Below are 21,631 nucleotides of genomic sequence, written 5' to 3' on the forward strand. Positions count from 1 at the left end.
ATAATCCTAAGACATTGTTTAATATTATAAATTCAGTAGTAAACCCTCCTATATTAAATGTAGATTCGTCCCCATCAATATGCGAGAATTTTCTTGATTCATTTAAAACAAAGATTGAGAATCTTAGAAGGACGATCCCGCAAATGAGTTGTGACTTTTTAGGTTCTGTTACACAAATCTCTATTTTTAATCAATTTGAACTTGTCACATTTCAGCAGTTACGGGAAATTGTAAGTGGATTGAAACCTAATGGGTCAGTTGTTGATATGGTTCCTCCATGGTTTTTGAAAGAAAACTTTGAGGCTATTGGACCTAGTATTCTTCAGATTGTAAATAAAAGCTTAGATACAGGGGTTTTTCCTAACATGCTGAAACAGGCCTTTGTGCAACCTGTACTAAAAAAACCCAACTTAGATCCGACTGACTTGACAAATTTTAGACCAGTTTCTCATCAATCTTTTTTGTCAAAAATTTTAGAAAAAGTGGTGTTTAGTCAGTTACAGTACATTTTTTTTAGAACAGAATAAGACTGGTGAACTTTACCAGTCCGGTTTCAGAAAGTATCATTCCACGGAGACAGCCGTTGTAAAAGTTTTTAATGATTTATTGGTGACTGTGGATGCTCGTGATTCAGCAGTGTTAATTTTATTAGACCTAACTGCAGCCTTCGATACAATAGATCATACAGTGCTGCTTTCACGGCTAGAAGAATACGTAGGTTTGCAGGATAAGGCTCTAAATTGGTTCAAAGCATACTTGACTGACAGAAGCATGACAGTACGATTTGGATCATATACATCAAGAGCAACATCGCTTATATGTGGTGTGCCTCAAGGCTCCATCCTGGCCCCCACACTTTTTTCACTTTACATGCTCCCATTGGTGAATCTTTTGATGAAGGGTTAGAGTGAACGCTGGCGCGTCTTGGCTGCCGCTGCTCTCCCGGATAACAATAATTATTAACATCATATACACTGCGTAGACTACAATGAGGATCTATTGTCTATGGCTTGTACTTGCCTGGACTGTACTACCTCTTGTACAGTCCGCAGTACTGTTTCAATACTCTGCTGCTGAACTTTTGAGTTTCCGTCCGTGTTTGTATGATTCAACACCTCCTGCACTGCTTGCTCATCTGGACATCTTATATCTGCCAAGACGGAAATACATTCATCGTGGCTCTCGGCGGAACTTCTGGTATAATAAATCCAGTGAAATAAAGTCGCTATGGTCAGCTGTTCGACGCCCACGAAGGAACGCCGGTCGCCGCGCCGGTCAGCGTGTGCTGGCAAACCCGGCTAACTCGGCTAACTGCAGACCAAGCAACAACAACACTGTGAGTTTCGGTCTTATTAACATCCGCTCACTTACGAGTAAGGGGCATCTTGTGCAGGATCTCCTTGCAAATCGCAAGATTGATTTTCTCTTTTTAACCGAAACATGGCAGCAACAAAATGACTTTATTGCACTCAATGACACCATTCCGCCAGGGTTTGTTTACATCTCTCAACCACGTGACTCTGGTCGAGGAGGCGGTCTGGCGATAATCTACCGTGAGAAGTGGAGACTGATGTCTTTGAATGTTTCTGCCTCCCACTCATTTGAGGCTGCTGTTTGTCAGCTCTCTGGATCTACTCCAACTATTATCAGTACTGTATATCGACCACCAAAGTTCAACAAGGATTTTATCCCTGACTTTGCTGCTTTTTTGAATCAAATAACTACACTCTCACCAAATATAATTCTTGTGGGGGATTTCAATATTCACATGGATGATGTTCACAACAATCTTACTAAAGAATTTACATCTTGTCTGGATAGCTTCGGACTGCAGCAGCATGTGAATTTTCCCATGCATTCTAAAGGACATACTTTGGATTTAATCTGTTGTTCAGGTGTCTCTCCAGACAACCTTAATGCAGACTTTTTTCCATGTACTGATCATCTGTTACTGTCTTTTAATGTTAATCTTCCACTTTTCAAATCGAAATCTATACGCATGATATCATTTCGTAAAATCAAGGACATTAATTTGGACAGCTTGTCTTTAAGCATTGCAAGTCTTCCTAAGGCTGACAGCTGTTTCACTCCAGATAACTTGGTCTCTCATTATAATGATAGTCTCCATAATTTGCTTAATATTTTTGCCCCACTTAAGACTAGGACTGTTTCATTTGCTGTTACTGCACCCTGGTTCACTCCTTTTCTCAGGCAATTAAAAGCAAAAGGACGACGGCTTGAGAGACTTTTTAGAAGAACTGGCCTTACTGTGCACAAGGAAATGTATTCAGAACATATGTCTTACTATAAAGAAACTATTGCCAAAGCTAAATCTACATACTATTCTGGCTTAATTGGTTCTAATGAAGGGAATTCAAGGGTTCTTTTTTCTTTATTGAAAAATTTTACAACACCCCCCGATTCACTTCCCTCTCATTTGTATTCATCTGATTTTTGCAATACTTTAGCTTCATTCTTTACTTCAAAAATTGAAGACATTCATCATCAACTTATGGCCACTCCTGTTTCTACTCCATGTGTCTCAGTTTTACCTGTTCCTACACAACTGTTCTCTGAGTTTATTCTACCCTCAATTGATGACATCTTAAAACTTATTCATCAATCTAAATCTTCAACTTGTGTTCTTGATCCTATACCAACTGTCCTTGTTAAGGCTACTGCTTCCTCTCTGTCCCCTTTTATCATGGGTATTATTTATTCTTCCCTTACCACTGGAGTTGTTCCTTCTATTTTCAAAACAGCTGCTGTAACTCCAATTCTAAAGAAACCAGGATTGGATACCAACAACCTTAATAATTTTCGTCCTATTTCTAATCTTCCTTTTATTTCTAAAATTTTGGAAAAAGTTGTTGCTGCTCAACTTCATATTCATTTGTCTGGCAACAATCTATATGAACAATTTCAATCTGGTTTTCGCCCATTTCATAGCACTGAAACGGCTCTATTGAAAATTACAAATGATTTGCTTATAGCAGCTGATTCTGGCTTACTATCCATCCTCCTACTCCTTGATCTGAGTGCAGCTTTTGATACAATTTCCCACAATATTCTTTTAGACAGGCTTTCCACTATTGGCATCACCAACACACCTCTGAAATGGTTTCATTCATATCTCTCTGATCGCACACAGTTCGTTCAACTAAAATCATTCACCTCTTCGACAGTTTCCGTTACCTCTGGTGTACCCCAGGACTCTGTCCTGGGCCCTTTGCTATTTATTACTTACCTTTTACCCCTTGGACATATTTTTCATAAGCATCAGGTCAAGTTTCATTGCTATGCCGATGACACCCAGCTCTACCTTTCCACAAAACCACATTCCAAACTCCCTCCATCTGCTCTTACTGATTGTCTCATTGACATAAAATCATGGTTTTCAGCAAATTTTCTTAAACTAAATAGTAATAAAACAGAATTTCTCATTATAGGCACAAAATCTGTGCTTAACAAATTCTCACATTTTCTTATTTCCATTGAATCTCTCATAGCTCCCTCATCTCAGGTTAAGAGTCTTGGTGTCATCTTTGATAGTACCCTTTCTTTCACCTCTCATGTAAATAATGTTACTCGGGCTGCATACTTTCACCTTCGAAATATCAATAGGCTTCGCTCCTTTCTCACGATCCAATCAACCACCACTCTTGTTCACAGTCTAGTAACCTCCCGGCTTGACTACTGTAATTCCCTTCTTATTGGGCTTCCTCACAAAACCCTTCATAAGCTGCAACTTGTTCAAAATTCTTCTGCCCGCATTATCACTCGTACTTCCTCTATCCATCATATTACACCTGTTCTGGAACAGCTTCATTGGCTTCCCATTATTTTTCGTATTAAGTATAAAATTCTTCTTCTAACATTTAAAGCTATCCACAATCTTGCACCTTCATATCTTCTTGATCTTCTTCATACTCCAAAACAAACTCGTACTCTTAGATCTTCTTCTTCCACTCATTTCATTGTTCCCTCTGTCCGTCTTGTAACTATGGGGAATAGAGCTTTCAGTTACTCTGCACCTCAGCTCTGGAACTCACTTCCATCTGAACTTCGTAATATTGTTTCTCTTTCATTATTCAAATCTCAGCTTAAAACTCATCTGTTCAGTTTAGCTTATTCTACACCATAATTTGTACTGCTGGTCTAATTTGTATCGCAATGTAGCTATTCGATTTTGATTGTCTTTGTTGTTTTTTGTACGGTGACCTTGAGTGTTCAGAAAGGCGCCTTTAAATAAAATGTATTATTATTATTATTATTATTATTGGGGGATATTTTTAGAAGATACAATATAGCATTTCACTGCTATGCGGATGATTTACAGATATATACCGTTAACTAATATAAATAGTCTAGAACCTTTCTGAAATGTCCTGCCTTTCTGATATTATAGCATGGCTGGCTTCTAATTTCTTATACCTTAACAAAAACAAGACAGAGGTTGTAGTGTTCGGCCATAGAGGAGCAAAGGGCGCAGCAGAGTTTAATTTTGGCCCACTGTCAATGAAGGTTAAAGAATGTGTTAAAAACTTGGGTGTATTTATTGATAGCTCTCTGAAACTGAACACACAGATAAATCATGTTGTGAAGTCTAGTTATTTCATCTGAGAAATCTGGCCAAGATGACAAGAGTCTGGAAATTGCAATTCATGCTCTCATATCATCAAGACTGGACTATTGTAATTCGTTATATACAGTATAAAGGAATTAGTCAAGCCTCTATCTTACGGCTGCAGAAGGTTCAAAATGCTGCTGCAAGATTATTAATGAATATTAAAAAACATGAACACATCACTCCATCCCTGGTCTCCCTGCATTGGCTTCCTGTACAGTACAGGATTGATTTTAAGTTACTTTTGGCCTTGCACCATCGTACTTATCAGATTTGTTAACTGAACATCAAACGGGAAGAACATTGGGATCAACAACTCAAAATGTACTAAAAATTCCAAGGACCAAGTTAAACCGGAAAGGGGATCATGCATTTGGGGCAGTAGCACCTAGAATTTGGAATAGCTTACCCATGTACGTCAGGGATACTGATTCCGTACACGTTTTTAAAATACAACTTAAGACAAACTTGTTGTCCATGGCATATCCCTCTTGTTGAAATATTTTTTATTATTACTGTTAATGTGGGTATTGCTATTATTAAAATTGTATTTATTTCTTTTTTATACTTAGATGCTGTAAAGCATATTGGTCAACATGTGTTGTTTGAATAGTGCTATACAAATAAAGTTGACATTGACATTGACATTGACAATTTGATTTGTTGCGGGTGTTTAATAAAATGCCGCTTATGGATCCCTCACATCCTGCTTCAGACCAGACATTACCCAAAAGCACTTCAATATCACAGGTTTCTAGATTATTGCATAATTTATTTTTTCACTAAGGAAGTTGGGGCATATACAAACAATATATTAAAACAAAAGCATTTTTCTCAAAAAAGAGCTCTGCTAGCAACAACCTACTTTATACAGTAGGAGATTGGAGATTTTCTCATGAATAAAACAGCAACTCCTCCACTAGTGGAAGCTTTAGCAACACCTGCCTACCTGAGCAGACCACTCTGGTCGGCTACTACCCTAAGGTAAAACACTGCTCTCATCACCCTCACTGTTTTCACTGCCTTTATCTTCGGTACATGAATGCACAAGGTGCCCATTTCAATGATTCAGTTGAAACCTAGATTATCAATTTTTCAATAAAAGCTAATAACAACACCAAGGGCTCAAACCTCCCGAACATCACCACATGCTTCACTAGGCCCAATTTACCCCAATTTTCTTAATTTGGAGAAAAAAAATAAAGAGAGGTCTCATCTTTAATAAATTTGACAGTCTTACTTGAGAGAGGAAGCACCCTTTTCTGTCAACATTGGCCATTAACACAGTCAACAGTGTTGATGAACAGCACTGTCCACACTGAGGTCTCACCGTGGCTCTAAAACCTTCTAGAAAGCCCTTTGCTCTAAGAGACAATGGCGCTTTATCTGACGCCTGGCTGATGCTGATTCTCTGTATTATTCTGTCAAGCAAACTCTTTATTATTCTTATTCTCTATGGTGCTACTCCTCATTACCTGCCTGAGATTTTTCTGTTGCACTGGATGACACACTGCACCAAGCTATGATCAGAGAAAATTACCAAGCTGATGTCTAAAACCATAAAAATGTCATGCTTCTTTAAAACAGATTTGGCAACCCTGTTCATAGAAGCTAGCCAAAGATATACTGAATGAACCTCCACTGACAGAATAAACATGATCTCAGATTTAAGAGCAAAATCAAGAAAAAAATATAGCTGCAAGCAGCGATGACGGGCCTTCGCACGTTTTTTTATCGCTATACGGTGCCTTCCAGAAAACAATGCACGGTGGGCGAGTGCATCAAGTGGGTAAATATCAGTGGACTGTTTTATGTTGTTACTGACCCATTTGGGGACTGTAGGTAAATGAAACCCCACATTTTAGACAAATGGGGGCGCTAGTGAGCCACTTAAGAGACACACCTTTGTCTGACCTTTTTGTCCACACTTAACAGCCGACAAATGTGATGTATGTGTCAAATTTCAAGTTAATCCAAGCACGCCAAAAGCCTTAAATATGCCGGAAAAAGAAAGTAAAGTTTGACACGTTGCCATGAGAACAGCGTTCAAGATATCAAAAATCCCTACGCAATTTATGATCTACAACATCTAAGCATCATGTTGACCACTTTTGGTGTCAATCGCATGAATTCTCTAGGAGGAGTATTTAAAAGTCCATTGCATGCAACTGTGAAAAAATCCACCTTTGTGACTGACACACTTCCTGGTGCCTGTTGGTGGCACTATGTTCGAGATTCACAATAGGCACATCGATGCGGAATCCTTGGCCGAACATACACACCGCGTGTCATCCCAATAAGACATTTTTTGCTTTAGATATTAGACATTTCCTGTTTCTCTGAATTCGCCATAACTTAGTCGCCTCGCCATGGCAGCACCGTTCGATATATCAAAAACCCCTTCGCAATTTAGCAAGTGCAATGTCTCGGCATCATGTTGACCACTTTTGGTGTCAATCGCATGAATTCCCTAGGAGGAGTATTTAAAAGTTCACCACATGCAACTGTTGTGACTGACACACTTCCTGGTGCCTGTTGGTGGCGCTATGTCCGAGATTCACAATAGGCACATCGATGCGATCGGAATCCTTGGCCGAACATACACACCGCGTGTCATCCCAATAAGACATTTTTTGCTTTAGATATTAGACACTTCCTGTTTCTCTGAATTCGCCATAACAACCCCACATTTTAGACAAACGGGGGCACTAGTGAGCCACTTACTCATGGCTTTGATGTCAATTGCATGAATTGTCTAGGAGGAGTATTTAAAAGTTCACCGCATGCACTTATAAAACAATCCAAAATGGCCGACTTCCTGTTGGGCGGAGCTCATAGTTTAGAGCGCGTTGTTCGGGTCGATGAGATCTATATGCGTACCAACTCTCGTACATGTGCGTACATAATTGCCCGATCTGTGCACCAATGTTTGTTTTTGCATTACAGGGTACGCTACAGAGCCCCCCTGCCATGCCCGTATTCCAGCCTTTGCCCGAGCCTGGCGTCGCACGACTCTGACGTGTGTGCCAAATTTCAAGAGTTTTCGAGCATGTTAAGGGACCCCAATTGGCCAATGTGCGGGAAAAATAAATAAATAAATAAAAATTATATAATACTCCCGAGGAAAAACAATAGGGCTTCGCACCATTCGGTGCTCAGGCCCTAATTAACACTTAGCAAAATATTACTGGCAGGCTTGGAACAGTTGGTGGGCCTGGGTAATACAGGGTGGGCACAGGTTTGAAAGATAAATGCAAAAGCCAGCAGAAATTACTTGATTGAAAAAGTGACGAATGAGCTAAAAGATGCTTCTTCATTTACCTGTTGTTTACAGTATGTAGCACATACAAACACACACACAGACACACACACACACACACGCACAAACAGATTAATTATAACACAACCTCATCTCAAATGTGGCTCCACAAAATTAAAAAACAATAGACACACGTTCTTTAACAAAACCTGTAAAGACAGGACTCAGACACAGTCTCATTGTTCAAGTCCAGGCTTAAAACACGTTTGTTTAGTCTAGCTTTTTATGAATATCCTTTTTTAGGCAACAGAGCAGATCTGGAATGTTCATGGGCATAGGTGCATGGATGCTGTCACCTTATCACCCTCACTCAGCTTTGCTGACTGTTGCAAGGCGGGTCGCTTTACATTCTAGGAAGCCCGCATGTCTGTGTTACCTTCTGGCGCTCACTTTTTACATGGGCATAGCTAGTCTTTCCGGAGTCTCTGTCTGCACTTTGTACATTGCCCATTACATTGTAAAATCATACCTAACATTGTAATCCCTCTCTCTCTCTCTCTCTCGCTCTCTCTCTCTTTTTCTGTCAAGTTATATATGCCACTCCTGAGCTCCCAGTGTTCTGAATTCCTAGTCTGATCGCCTAGTCTGATGTTTCATCAATCAGCTTTATGGTCGGGTCTTCATCAGCTATCATTTGAAAACTTCAACAGGAAGGAATTAGTGTTTGGTCTGTGGTGAATTCAGAATTTGTGCTGACCTATTAGTTCCCAAGGTTTGTTAAACTGTTGTAAAATCGCAATATTTACATTATTTACTGTCCAGTGTCACCCAATTGATTATGGGTTGCTTCTGAGCCTGGTTCCTCTAAAGGTTTTTTCCTCATTTAAAAGTGGGGTGCATGATGTTTGAAAGGCAATGTTGACATTTGAAATCACTAAAACAAACACGCCCCTAACCCAAATGGGTGTCACCACTGTTTTGATAGCTCCGCCCACACATACATACATAACCCAGGCAACTATTATGGCGGAACCTGCTGGGGCAGCTGGCCGAGGGGATATTTTTTATCAATAAATGAACTCAATAAGTAATACTATGGTAATACGGGTCAAATGTGTTTTTGTAGTACTGTGTGTTGTACCGTGAAAGATTTAGCTCCGTTTCACGTGAAGACGATGTTCAACACCTGCTTCTTGCCTTATCGTAAGCCTTTTTTCGCTTTTCATTTTTATCCATCATGTCAATGTTTCAATCACTTTTTAAAATCTTTTTGTATTCTGTTTCTATACCTCTGTAAAGCTGCTTTGAGACAATGTGAATTGTTAAATGTGCTATACAAATAAAATGAATTCAATTTAATCAAATTAAAAGTGTCAAACAGTGTGGTTTCAAGCTAAAACACTGAATAAAAGACCAAAAATTTGAACAAAAATGACAGACTGTTTCAACCTCAGTATTTAACACCAAAATAAAATCATTAACAGCATTGGGAACATGCAGAACTTTCCAATGTAGATTTCTTGTCTTTTTGGTTAATGGTGGTTTATATACATGGATCTCCATTTTGCATTTGATCTCCATTTAGTTTGAGCACATCATGCCAGGATGTATCAACTTTTTTCTCTGAAACATTTTGTTAAAAAACATGACATGAGCTTTTAATTTTTATTATGACAGGTGAAATTTGAAAGCAGAATTTGTAAACATATTTTATTTTAGGTTTGAATTGCTTCTGGAAGACTTATTTTCATATGGGTTAATGCTTACTATTTTATACTGTATAACACCTGTGTTTATGCATGTTTTATGAGGGAGAAATATTGCATGTGTGTGACATTTTTTCTTATTTTCTTTGAATATGGTGTATTCTACTGAAAAGTTTTAATTCAATTCAATTCAATTCAAGTTTATTTGTATAGCGCTTTTTACAATGGACATTGTCTCAAAGCAGCTTTACAGAACATAAACATAGAACAGAAGATAAACATAAGGAGTAATATAAAGAATTAATATAATAAAAATTCAAAATATATATAGTTCACAGTGTGTATGTATTTAAGGTAAATTATTTAAATGGGAATTATTTTGTAATTCTATGCTATGGATTTCTTTGGTTATATATTTATGTGTGTATTTTGTAGGTCTTGCAGTGTTTTTATTGAGTGTCAACGTATTAAACACGATGTGGAAGCATCAGTTAAAGAGTACTGACCATCATTTCAGTTTGGGCTAGAGAATCACATGTCCTGTATTATAAGAAACTGAGCAACTGCCCCGGTGCATATGATTTTCAGACATAGAGCTACAGCTACGTCCTGCCAGATTCTCTAGATGCCCCAAAGTTATTGTTTTGTATTTTCAAAGTAAATGAATAACTCAAGTGAAATGTTGAACCTTGCTTTATAGATTAATGATTATTCAAAAAGCCAGTAAAAAAGCATGGTGTCAACAGATACCTAAATTTCAAAACCTTAAAAATACCCAGATAAAATGCTGCCATCCCACTAGTGTCCAGACAGGGTCCATCAGTCCCTCATCACATCCATCATTCAGCTCTTCGCCGAGTTTTCCTCCATCGTTTTTAGAGGTAAACTTGTTTATTTGAGAAACACCCTTGAGCCATCAAAGTTTTAGATTAGTCGGAGACCTGATTTTAGGTCAGGAAAATATTCTTACTAAGTATCCCTCTTTTGTTTTTGGTTGATTTAAGAAACAGTTTGAATGTCTATATCATAGTTTAGTCCTGAACACTCACACTTTGTCAGATCTGTAGTGAAGTCAGATAATTCACTTTATATAACGTTCTGTTCCTCAGAGTCTTCTAAATATGCTTCCTTTAGGTAACATCGCGGGTGCCTTTTGGGCAAATCCGTGGCCACCATCACGTCTCTTTATAGGCTCTCTGTCACGTTCCTATAATTAGCACAACTTGTGACACATCCGCACAACTCTATTTAAGACCCCGAGTTTTGGCGATGAGCGTGCATACATAGTATGTGCCAAAGTTTCAGCATGGTAATACTTATCAGAGTGCTATGCACGCTGGGAGGTAAAATATACTAGTAGGATTTGAAAAGGTTTTCGATTGAGTTTTAGCATGATAATACGTATCAAGTATTGAGAGGCAATATATATGAATAGGTTTTGATTAAGTGAATGATATATATATGAATAGGTTTTGACTTGCACTTAACTCTTATTTATATTTACACCAAAGTATATATCTACCCTGTCATCACTTACAGCCACACGCTTTCTCTATCTGCTCTGGACACCTGTCCACTTTCCCCATCTACTATTCGATTAGATAACGGGCCAGACCCGGTACCCCCTCCTCCTAGCGGAACCAGAGTTCCCCCGTTAAACACTTTATTAGTCTAAAATCACTAGCTATGTCCAAGTTCTAGCTTTTCCTTGTCACCATTTAATAGTTTAATTGTCTGTACTAGGTGATGTTAACACTCACCTGAGTTTGTCATTACTACTGAGGTCAGTTAAGCCTTCACAGTCCCAGCAATGCACACCTCTTTCCTGACAAGTTCCCTCTCCGTGTTTGGCATTGCCTCAGCCAAACTGACCCCAGAGAGCAAACCAATAATCCGAGAAACAGGCTAACAGGGCAGTGTGTTGTGTTCTCTTACAATTTAATTGCTATTACCATTTATGTTCACTAGGTGGTATATGCACGTTAAGACATTCCTCACTACCCTTGGATTCGGCCACAGATACTTTCCTCTCATCTCTTTCCTCAACTATGGACTTTCTCTGCCCTATGTTCACTAAACCCAAGAAAACTTCTTATTCTGCTCCTTGGCTTTCAGATGTGCTGCGCAACAATCGAACAGAGCTAAGATCATCAGAGAGAAAGTGGAAGAAATCACAGCTTGATGCAGATCTTGACTCTTAACGAACACTCCAAGTTCTCCTCAGATGTGACTTCTGCCAAGACTTCCTTCTACAAGGAAAAGCTTGAAGCTTCGTCACATGACCCTCGGAAGCTCCACAACATCATCTCTTCTCTACTCAACCCCCTGGCTCCACCCTCTTCATCCTCCCTGACTGCAAAAGACTTTGCTTCTTTCTACCAGGAGAAGATTGAGGAAATCTGCCGGACCTTCACTTCAGCCCCGACTGCACTTGCACCTCACAGTCTGGATTTCCCCACTCCTTTGCTATCGCAGTTCTCAACTGTAGCAGCAGAAGAGATTTTACAACTCATCCAGTCTTGCAATCCTACTACCTGCCCATTGGATCCACTCCCTTCCACTATGCTCCAGACCATCTCACAAGACCTTCTGCCCTTCATTACCACTATCATCAATAGATCCATAGCATCTGGTCAGGTACCAACTACTTTCAAGAGAGCAAGGTTTATTCCAATCCTAAAGAAACCTGCTCTGGATCCATCAGACATCAGTAACTACAGACCGGTATCACTTCTCCCGTTTCTTTCAAAAATTCTTGAACGCGTCTATAATCAACTGTCTGCCTATCTCTCACAGAACAACCTCCAAGATCCCAACCAGTCTGGCTTTAAAGTGGCTCATTCAACAGAGACAGCCCTTTTGGATGTCTCTGAGAAACTACATGCTGCTAGATCAGCCAAACTGTCATCTGTCCTTATCCTCCTTGACCTTTTAGGAAGGACGCTCATATCAGGTAACATGGAGGGGAGTGACATCTGCTCCACGCAGACTCTCCACTGGTGTCCTACAGAGCTCAGTACTTGGTCCTCTTCTTTTCTCCCTGTATACTCACTCTCTTGGTGAAGTTATTTCCTCACATGGGTTCTCTTACCACTGCTATGCTGATGATACACAACTTATCTTCTCTTTCCCACCCTCAGATACAACAGCTTCTGATCGGATCTCAGCATGTCTTGAAGAAATATCATCATGGATGACTGCTCATCAGTTAAAGCTCAAGCCTAGCAAAACTGAACTGCTGTTCATCCCAGGTGCTGTTCATCCCTTGCACCACGATCTGATCTACCCTCCAGCCACAGCTCGCAACCTTGGGGTAACCATGGACAATCAACTGTCCTTTTCCTCTCATGTTGCTAAAGTGACTTGCTCATGTTGGTTTCTTCTCTATAACATTAGAAGGATGCGCCCAGTTTTGTCCACACAGGCTGCTCAAGTACTTGTTCAGTCTCTTGTCATTTCTAGACTGGATTACTGCAACGCACTGCTGGCAGGTCTGCATATGAACGTAATCTGTCCTCTGCAAATGATCCAAAATGCAGCTGCACGGCTTGTTTTCAACCTGCCAAAGTTCTCGCATACCACCCCGCTGCTGCGATCAAAGCCCTCATCACTCCTCGCGCTGCACCCCGCACCCTCCGATCTACCAGCACTGCTCAACTGGTTCCACCATCTCTCAGGGTAGGAGGCAGGTATACTGCAGGACTCTTTTCTGTTCTGGCACCAAGGTGGTGGAATGAACTTCCCCTAAAGGTCCGGACAGCTGAGTCACTGGATATCAACGGCGGTTGAAGACCTACTTATTCAGGAAACACTTCAACTAGCACTTCTTTCCTTATCTTTTGCATTTATATTTGCAAAATATTTATTTATATTAAAAAAAAAAAAACTTTTTCGTTGTAACTCTGAACAATGTTTTAAACTCATGGTATCTTAAGTATGTAACCTAGTGAGCCAGCATTAATGTATCCAATGTTAGAGATTTAAGCACTTATGTACGTCTCTCTGGATAAGGGCGTCTGCCAAATGCTGTAAATGTAAATGTAAAATGTAAATGTTAAGAGATGTAAAGGGGTGTTAGTGCTAATGTGAGTGAAGTAAAAGAAGCATGGAGATGTTAAGCTACAGCTCATGTCCTGCCTGCTTATTTATCTAATCCTCCTTCAACATAACACAATGCAGTACAAGTGGAAATCAGTGTCACAAACAGTCAAGTAATCAACACAGGCAAACAGGGAAATACAGAGCAGGCAGAATACAATGTCATAAACAATCCAGTAATCTGAAACCCATGCAAACGGGGCAATGAAGAGCAGGCAAAATCGACACCAGGAGAACAGGCAAGGTCAAACTGTTAATTCTTTTAGTCCTATCAAATTAAAAACTTGTAAACCCTGCAGGTTGTTGCTGTGGCTTTAAATTCTTGGAAGCTAATCTGTAATTGAAATTTAAATTGAATTTCTTGTTAGTTAACTTGTAAGCTAAATTCGCATTAGTTCTATTTTTTTCCACACATCATTTCCATTTCACTGCTGCTTTTAAACTCTGCAGCTCACACAGTGCATTTAGTTTGGTTGTAATAAATTTCAAGGTAATTTCAGGCACATCACTGTCACATCAAAGTCTATAAATCTGTGTGCAGTGAAAAGAAATAATCTTCCTTCTCAGGATACTGATGATGAGTCTAAAGCATGCAGACCAGCGCGTCAGTGAGGAGGACCATCCCTTTTCCTTTTCTGGAAACTGGGATTTCTGGACTGGGAGATATCAGTCAGTCAGTATCGGGAACAGCCTCTCCAGCACCACCACATTGAACACTGGGGCCCCTCAAGGATACATGCGCAGTTGGTCTCATCGCTTGGTCTCATCAGCATAAATGTAACTGAGCAAACCAGTTTTTTTATAGGACTCAAGTTAATATAAAAGGCATAACAGAATGGCACAATCATCAAACAAAAAAAAGGAATTAATCTCTGTTCAAAAGTTTTCACACCTTTAAGAACTTTCTTGATATTGTGTATGATGGCATGCAGTCTTTTGTAATAATTGTGCATAAGGTCCCGAATTCTCTCAGGTGATATAGCTGCCCATTCATTTTGGCAAAATGGTTTTAGTTCCTGTAAATCTTTTAGTTGCTTTGCACAAACTGCACATTTGAGATCTCCCCAAAGTGGCTCAAAAGGTCAGGACACCGTGATGGCCACTCCAGAACCTTCAACCTTTTCTGCTGTTTCCATTGGAGATTCAACTTGCCTCTTACTTTTGATCATTGTCATGTTGGAACATCCAAGAGCATCCCATGCACAGCTTTTTGATAACATGCTGCATTCATCTTGCTATCAATTTTTCTAACTTCTCTGTGCCACTGGAGCTCACATGTTTTACACTGGGTATGGTGTACTTTTCACCATAGGCCTTGTTGACTCCTCTCCAAACATGGTTGTGAGTATAAAGTTAATTTTGGTCTCATCAGCTGTCTGGCATGATGAAGTAAAGGCTTAACTCAACCATGCAGGTCATTTGTGTTCAAGTACCTCCTTATTGTGCTTTTTGAAACAACACTTTTTTCCAGGGTAGCCTGTGTGCATCTTGAAAATGTTTGAGAAAGGGAATTCTCCTGGCAGTAATGTGTAAAAAATTTTTCAGTCTACCTGACCGTAGCTTAGTATCAAGAGAATGTCTTATTTTCCACCTCTTTATCAGAGTTTGAACAGTACTGACTGGCATTTTCAAGTGTTTAGATCTTTTTATATTTTTTTCCTTATTTATAAATTTCAACTACCTTATGAAGCAGATCAGTTTGTCTTCCCCATACTGCAGTATCCAGCCAAGTCAGTAAATCCCCTTATTAGCTGAGCAATTGACTTCCCTTTTATAGCCATTTAAGGAGTCAATCAACCATGTGATAATTAAAGATGATTAATTAATGAATTCTTTTAGGGTATAAAAACTTTTGAGCACAACTGTGTATGTATATATGTATAAAAGGCTGTTTTTGCACATCACAATTCAATGCTGCCACCAACTGCTGCTATTTTAAGAGTACATACAGTATCTTTACAAAAATCCTCTTATTGTCTGCGTTCACTTATTTGCACAATAGTCAATACATTTTTAGTCCTTAGCTTCATGTTTTGTGTAGCACTGTGGTCCTGAGGAAGGAGGTTTCATTGCCCTATGTACTGCATCGTCTATAAATACTTAAAATGACATTCTTGACTTGATATGACTTTTGCTTCAGCCTCACTAATAGAGAATGTTTCTTACTAAGGAGCAGGTCATGTGACTCTTAGCACTGTTCTTACCTCAGTTTCTCCAGTTTACAGTGAGGATTCTCCAGTAGAGCAGAGAGACTCTTTACACTTGAGTCTCCTAGTTTATTCTCAAACAGATTCAGTTGTCTCAGGTGGGAAGGGTTTGATCTCAGAGCTGAAGTCAGAACAGCACAGCCTTCATCTGAGACACCACAATTAAACAACCTGTAGGGAGACATAATGGCACATCTTACCACTATTATGCTGACAATACACAACTTATCCTCTCTTTCCCACCCTCAGATACAACAGCTTCTGATCGGATCGGATCGGATCGGATCTTCATCAAAATATTTTTCATCTATTGACAATTAACAATTAATTATGCAAGGTATAATTAACTAATTAACTATGCCTAAAACATTTCTGGCAGTACAAACAAAAGAGGTTTGTTCATTTACCAATTGTTTACTTAACTAAAACCCCTAACACAGGGTTCCCCAAACAATGGGCTGTGGACTAGTACTACACAAAACCATCATTTGTTCAGTTTTTTATTTGAGTTAAAAATGACTTTGTTTTGGTGTTGCCTCATGCACTCCTCAACCAACGCCAGTTCTGCTCTTCAACTCTCAGGTGAGTCCAAACTCTACACTGACAACATGCTCCACTGTAACACAAACTGGATTCATCTCATTATATCCTCTGATTACAGTGTATGAGTTTCAGGGTAAAAGACACAGAGGCGATAAAATCTTTATTGCACACACAATAATGTTGCTGAGCACTGTCTCTCAATACAGCTTCTTAAAGAAACAGCTGCTAACAAGTGTTCAAAGTAATGAGTGGGGTTTTCTATGTTTGCCTCCATTTGAAGGCGATGTATATAATAAGTCCATTTATTTATTTAATGCATAAGTGATTCTGGAGGGAAGTTTTTATTCTGCATGTTATTCTCTATTTTTTTCTGCATGTTGAACTGTTAAAGAAAATTTTGGGTGAAAATATACACTATATAAAACTGCTGCTTTTATTGAGTTATTGTGACTCGCAGGTAAATGATCTTACCTCAGTGTCTCCAGTTTACAGTGAGGCTTCTCCAGTCCAGCAGAAAGACACTTCACTCCTGAGTCTCCTAGATTATTCCCAAACAGATTCAGTGTTTTCAGAGTAAGATGAAGTTCTCTCAGATTGGAGGTTTCTGAGCTGAGTGCTGAGACCAATCATGACAACTTTTCACTCCAAGTGAATCACTGCTGATACTGTAGGAAATCAAATAGTGCATAATGAACTCGCATTAGTGTAAATTATCAAACACATCCTTTTTTACTAAACCATTAAATTTACCATGATATTATATATTTTAAAGTTTTTTTTCTTCAAAATTCCAGGTAATCCATTGTTTTTCCATTTAATAATATAAATAAAGTTTCGTAATTAAAGTACTGTATAATAAAATGCTAAACTATCCTTATTCTGTTATTATAGATGTTGTTGAAATAAAACAATCATACATACAATTACAATAAAAATGGTATTACACTTCCACCTGCACTGCCACCCCATCGCCACCAGAAGAAACCCTTGCCTGAGTTCTGAACTCACCCCAGTACCAGATACACAGGGTCCTTCCTTAGTATGAGACAAGGAACCGGAACCCATGCAACTTGGCCTGACTAGAGTATCCCCCCGAGAAGCATCAATGCTGCATCCATGATGGTACTTTCTGAACCAAAGCAAAGTGAGCACAATAACCGTGTGGCCCTTATCCTCCTCTGGGAATGAATTAGAAAGGTTTTGCTTACTTCTATTGATGGTTCATTAGAAACTACAGTTCTGTGCCCTCTCCCCTCACAACAATAGTTGTAGTATAACTATCAGGACATCAGTGAAGTGTGACCTGAATTTGGTGACAGTACAGTGTATTACAGTGAAGTTATTGACTGTTTTTGAAGTATTCGTTTTTCGGGTTTTGCATTTTGCAGACGGTCCCTTGGAATCTGTCTCTCAGTTGTCCGCACATAGAGACTTGTGTATTTTATCCACCACAGAGGAAAGCTCATTTTAAGGAAAATTTGGTTGTAGCTGCCTCTCTACATTACTACGATAGAAAAGAGGTGTTACTTGTGTAGTAACAGCGTTTAGCTCAGGAGTTACTGACTCGGGAAACTCGAATCTGTGAATATGCGGCCAACTTTACTTAAGTCGACGAGACCGTTTTTTTCCTTGTTGATAGGTGAGTAACGTTGGTTTTGCTTTGTTTCACAGAACTAATATATGCCGTTCTTTGCATGATTATGCTTGTGTGTCATTTTTGCTTGTTTGTTTATCTGCAATTGTAATGTTCTTCCCTTCAGCTATGATAAAGACACATTTCTTTCCATTAGTTGCCTGGGTTACGTATGTATGTGTGGGCGGAGCTATCAATACAGGGGTGGGACCCATTTGGGTTAGGGGCGTGTTTGTTTTGGTGATTTCAAATGTCAACATTGGCTTTCAAACAACATACACCCCACCTTTAAGCTTATCTTTTTGTTTAACTTCATTCATACATTCTTTTACCATCTCTGGTCTTTTTTGTTTTCCCATATCCGAGACATTCTCAGTGAGCTTTCCATTACACGTTCTTTGGCTATCTAGAAAATAAAACTGACAGTGAATATAATAATGCCCCTCCCCCACTAGTTGAGTTGTTGTGGCTCAGGTGGGAGAGGCCGGCCCATTCCTGTGTCCAGTTAAGAATATTCTAATTGTCACTATGGGTCTCTAATTTTTTTATTGCTTCAAAAAGTTTTTTAAGTCTGGAAAATACAAATTTATTTAAACCTTTGTCATGTTTTTTGTTACTTTTAGTAAGTGTTTAATTTCATTTGCACTATACTCTTTTCTGACAAAGTTATTTACAGCAGGGTTGGGAACACTGGTATCAGACACATCACTTTCTGTGTCAATTTCAGTTTGTACAAAGGCTTCTTTGTTTCATTACTGCATTCTTTTCATTCTTTTTTCTTTTTCTTTTTTTTTCTCCTGTAAGCTGTACTGAACTGTCTCTGTGACGTACTGAGTGTCGTATGGAGTGTCGTATGGAGTGTCGTACGGAGGCGTGTCGTTCAGCCGAGTGACGAGGGTCACCATGCTCTCTAGCAAGATGCTGGTGCAGATGCCCAGAGCTTTCTTTAAATCCAACTCGGTGTACTGAGATGTTATTTTGAAAAATAAAAAATAAAAAAGAGGTAACTGAATAAAAAAATAAACTATCTAAATGATAGAAATGTATGAGAACACAAGCACGCTCACTCTCAACATGCTCCACCCACCCACTCCCAGCATGGACTCCGCAGTGAGAGAGAGAGAGAGAGAGAGAGAGAGAGAGAGAGAGAGAGAGAGAGAGAGAGAGAGAGAGAGAGAGATGGCAACACTGACAACCCAGTCATTTTACAGCTACATACTTAGACAAATAAAATATTTAATTCTAGTTATTTGGAGTACATCAGAGCTGTTTAGATATTTTAATTTATTGTACAGCTAACTTTAAATAATTCCCTTGTGTTTAGTTCTCCCCTTACACTCTGTACACACTGAGTGTGTCTGCATTGACTGATTAATTGTAGTCAGAAAATTAATATAAGTAACAAAAATGATTATTTATTTTAAAAAAATGTAAAAAAAAATCTCTAAAGATTATTCTACTCTCTAATCTCACAAATAAAACCTTTTACCCAGTAAAAAGAACAAAAAGTTATCAATCAAGTAATAATACAGAAAAAAAATTAATTTAGCATTACTGCAATAAACATGTTTCTATATGTCTGCTGGAATTGTAGCTGTAATAATAAATCATAACCTTCACCACCCCAAAGTCCAAATTAGTCAGTGTGTTTTCAATTTCTCTTTTTCTAACACTGTAATAGTAGACTGTAATGTAATACTTACAGTACATTGCTTTTCTGGATACTGCAATCACAGGCACCATCTTCAGAATAACATCTTCTGTTATCTTACCTAAACTGAAATATTTACTCAAGTCAAATTCTTCCAGCTCCTGTGCTGATGTCAGTAACATGAACACCAGAGCAGACCACTGTGAAGAAGAGGGTTTACTTTCTTTTCCACATTTCAGGTAGCGTTGGATTTCTTACACCAGAGAATTATCACCGAGTTCATTCAGACAGTGAAAAAGATTGATGGATTTCTCTGTAGGAAGACCTTCACTTATCTTCTTCTTAATGTACTGAACTGTTTCCTCTGTGCTCTTGGAGCTACCTCCTGTCTGTGTTACTAAAGCATGTAAGAGTTTCTGATTGGAATCCAGTGAGAGTCCCAAAAGAAAGCGAAGGAAAATATCTAGATGTGCAGTCTGACTTCTTAAAGCCTGATCTACAGCACTCTTGTGTACATCTGAAAATGTAACAGATTTTGAAGCCTTGATCTCTATTAGAACATTTTTCTTTTCCTTCATGAAAGTCAGGTGCACATACAGAGCTGCAAGATGCTCCTGAACACTCAGATGAACAAAGCAGTACACTTTACTCTGGTGAAGCCCACAAACTCCTCTCTGAAGATCTGCGTACATATACCTGAGTACACTTCTGCTTCTCTCACATCAATGCCACACTCTCTCAGGTCTTCCTCATAGAAGATCAGGTTCCCTTTCATCAGCTGCTGAAAAGCCAGCTGTCCCAGTTGAAGTACCATTTCTTCATCACTCTCCTGGTTCTTTGAGTATTTTTCTCTGATGATTTTTGTCTGAATGATTAGGAAGTGTGTGTACATTTGGGTCAGAGTCTTGGGGATCATTCCACTCTCTGCTTCACCAAACATTTTCTCTATAACAGTGGCTGAAATCCAGCAGAAGACTGGGATGTGGCACATGATGTAGAGGCTTCTTAATGACTTCAGGTGTGTGATGATGTTATTGGCCAGGCTCTGATCACTGATCCTCTTCCTGAAATACTCTTCTTTCTGAGGCTCACTGAACCCTCGTACCTCTGAGACTCGATGCACACACTCAGAGGGGATTTGATCAGCTGCTCCTGGTCGAGAGGTGATCCAGATGAGAGCAGAGGGAAGCAGATTCCCTTTGATCAGGTTTATCAGGAGCACAGGCACTGATGCTGATTTAGTTACATCACACACTCTCACTGTGTTCTGGAAATCTAGACAAAAACGGAACTCATCCAATCCGTCAAAAATGAACAGAACCTTTTCCAAACTGGACATTTCTGTTTCTTTTGTTTCCTTAAAAAAGCTCTCTGAAAGGAAGTGGAAATATGAGGTGGACATTCTGATTTGCTTTCCCTTGAGCCCAGTCCAGTATGAACTTCTGCACAGAGACTGTTTTTCCGATACCAGCAATTCCTTTTGTCAGCACAGTTTTGATGGGTTTGTCTTGTCCAGATAAAGGCTTAAAGATGTCATTGCATTTAATTGGTGTTTCCTTTGTTGTTGTTCTCCTGGATGCTGCCTCAATCTGTCTCACCTCATGTTCGTTATTGACTTCTCCACTGTCTCCCTCTGTGATGTAGAGCTCTGTGTAGATCTCAGTCAGGAGTGTTTGGGTTCCCAGGTTTATTACCACTCCATTCAAACACTGAAACTTCTTCATCAGATTTAATTTGAACTTTTTCTGGGATTCATTTAAAGCAGCAGATTTTGGGTCATGCCTGTGTGGTGAAGCAGGAAGATAAGAGACATAGTCTTCAATTATAAGACTTTAAGATCACTTTTTTCCTTACTGTGTACCGGAGATAGTTCTTTATGATGTTCTCACTATGTATTTGCCTTCATC

General features: G+C 39.2%; 1 pseudogene; it reads right to left on the minus strand.

Annotated features, from left to right (window-relative positions):
- Nucleotides 1-21,631, minus strand: part of LOC132846328 (NACHT, LRR and PYD domains-containing protein 12-like) — a 36,834-nt pseudogene that overhangs the window by 7,913 nt on the left and 7,290 nt on the right.

Source organism: Tachysurus vachellii, chromosome 5, assembly GCF_030014155.1.
Source record: "Tachysurus vachellii isolate PV-2020 chromosome 5, HZAU_Pvac_v1, whole genome shotgun sequence".
Classification (NCBI taxonomy): Eukaryota; Metazoa; Chordata; class Actinopteri; order Siluriformes; family Bagridae; genus Tachysurus; species Tachysurus vachellii.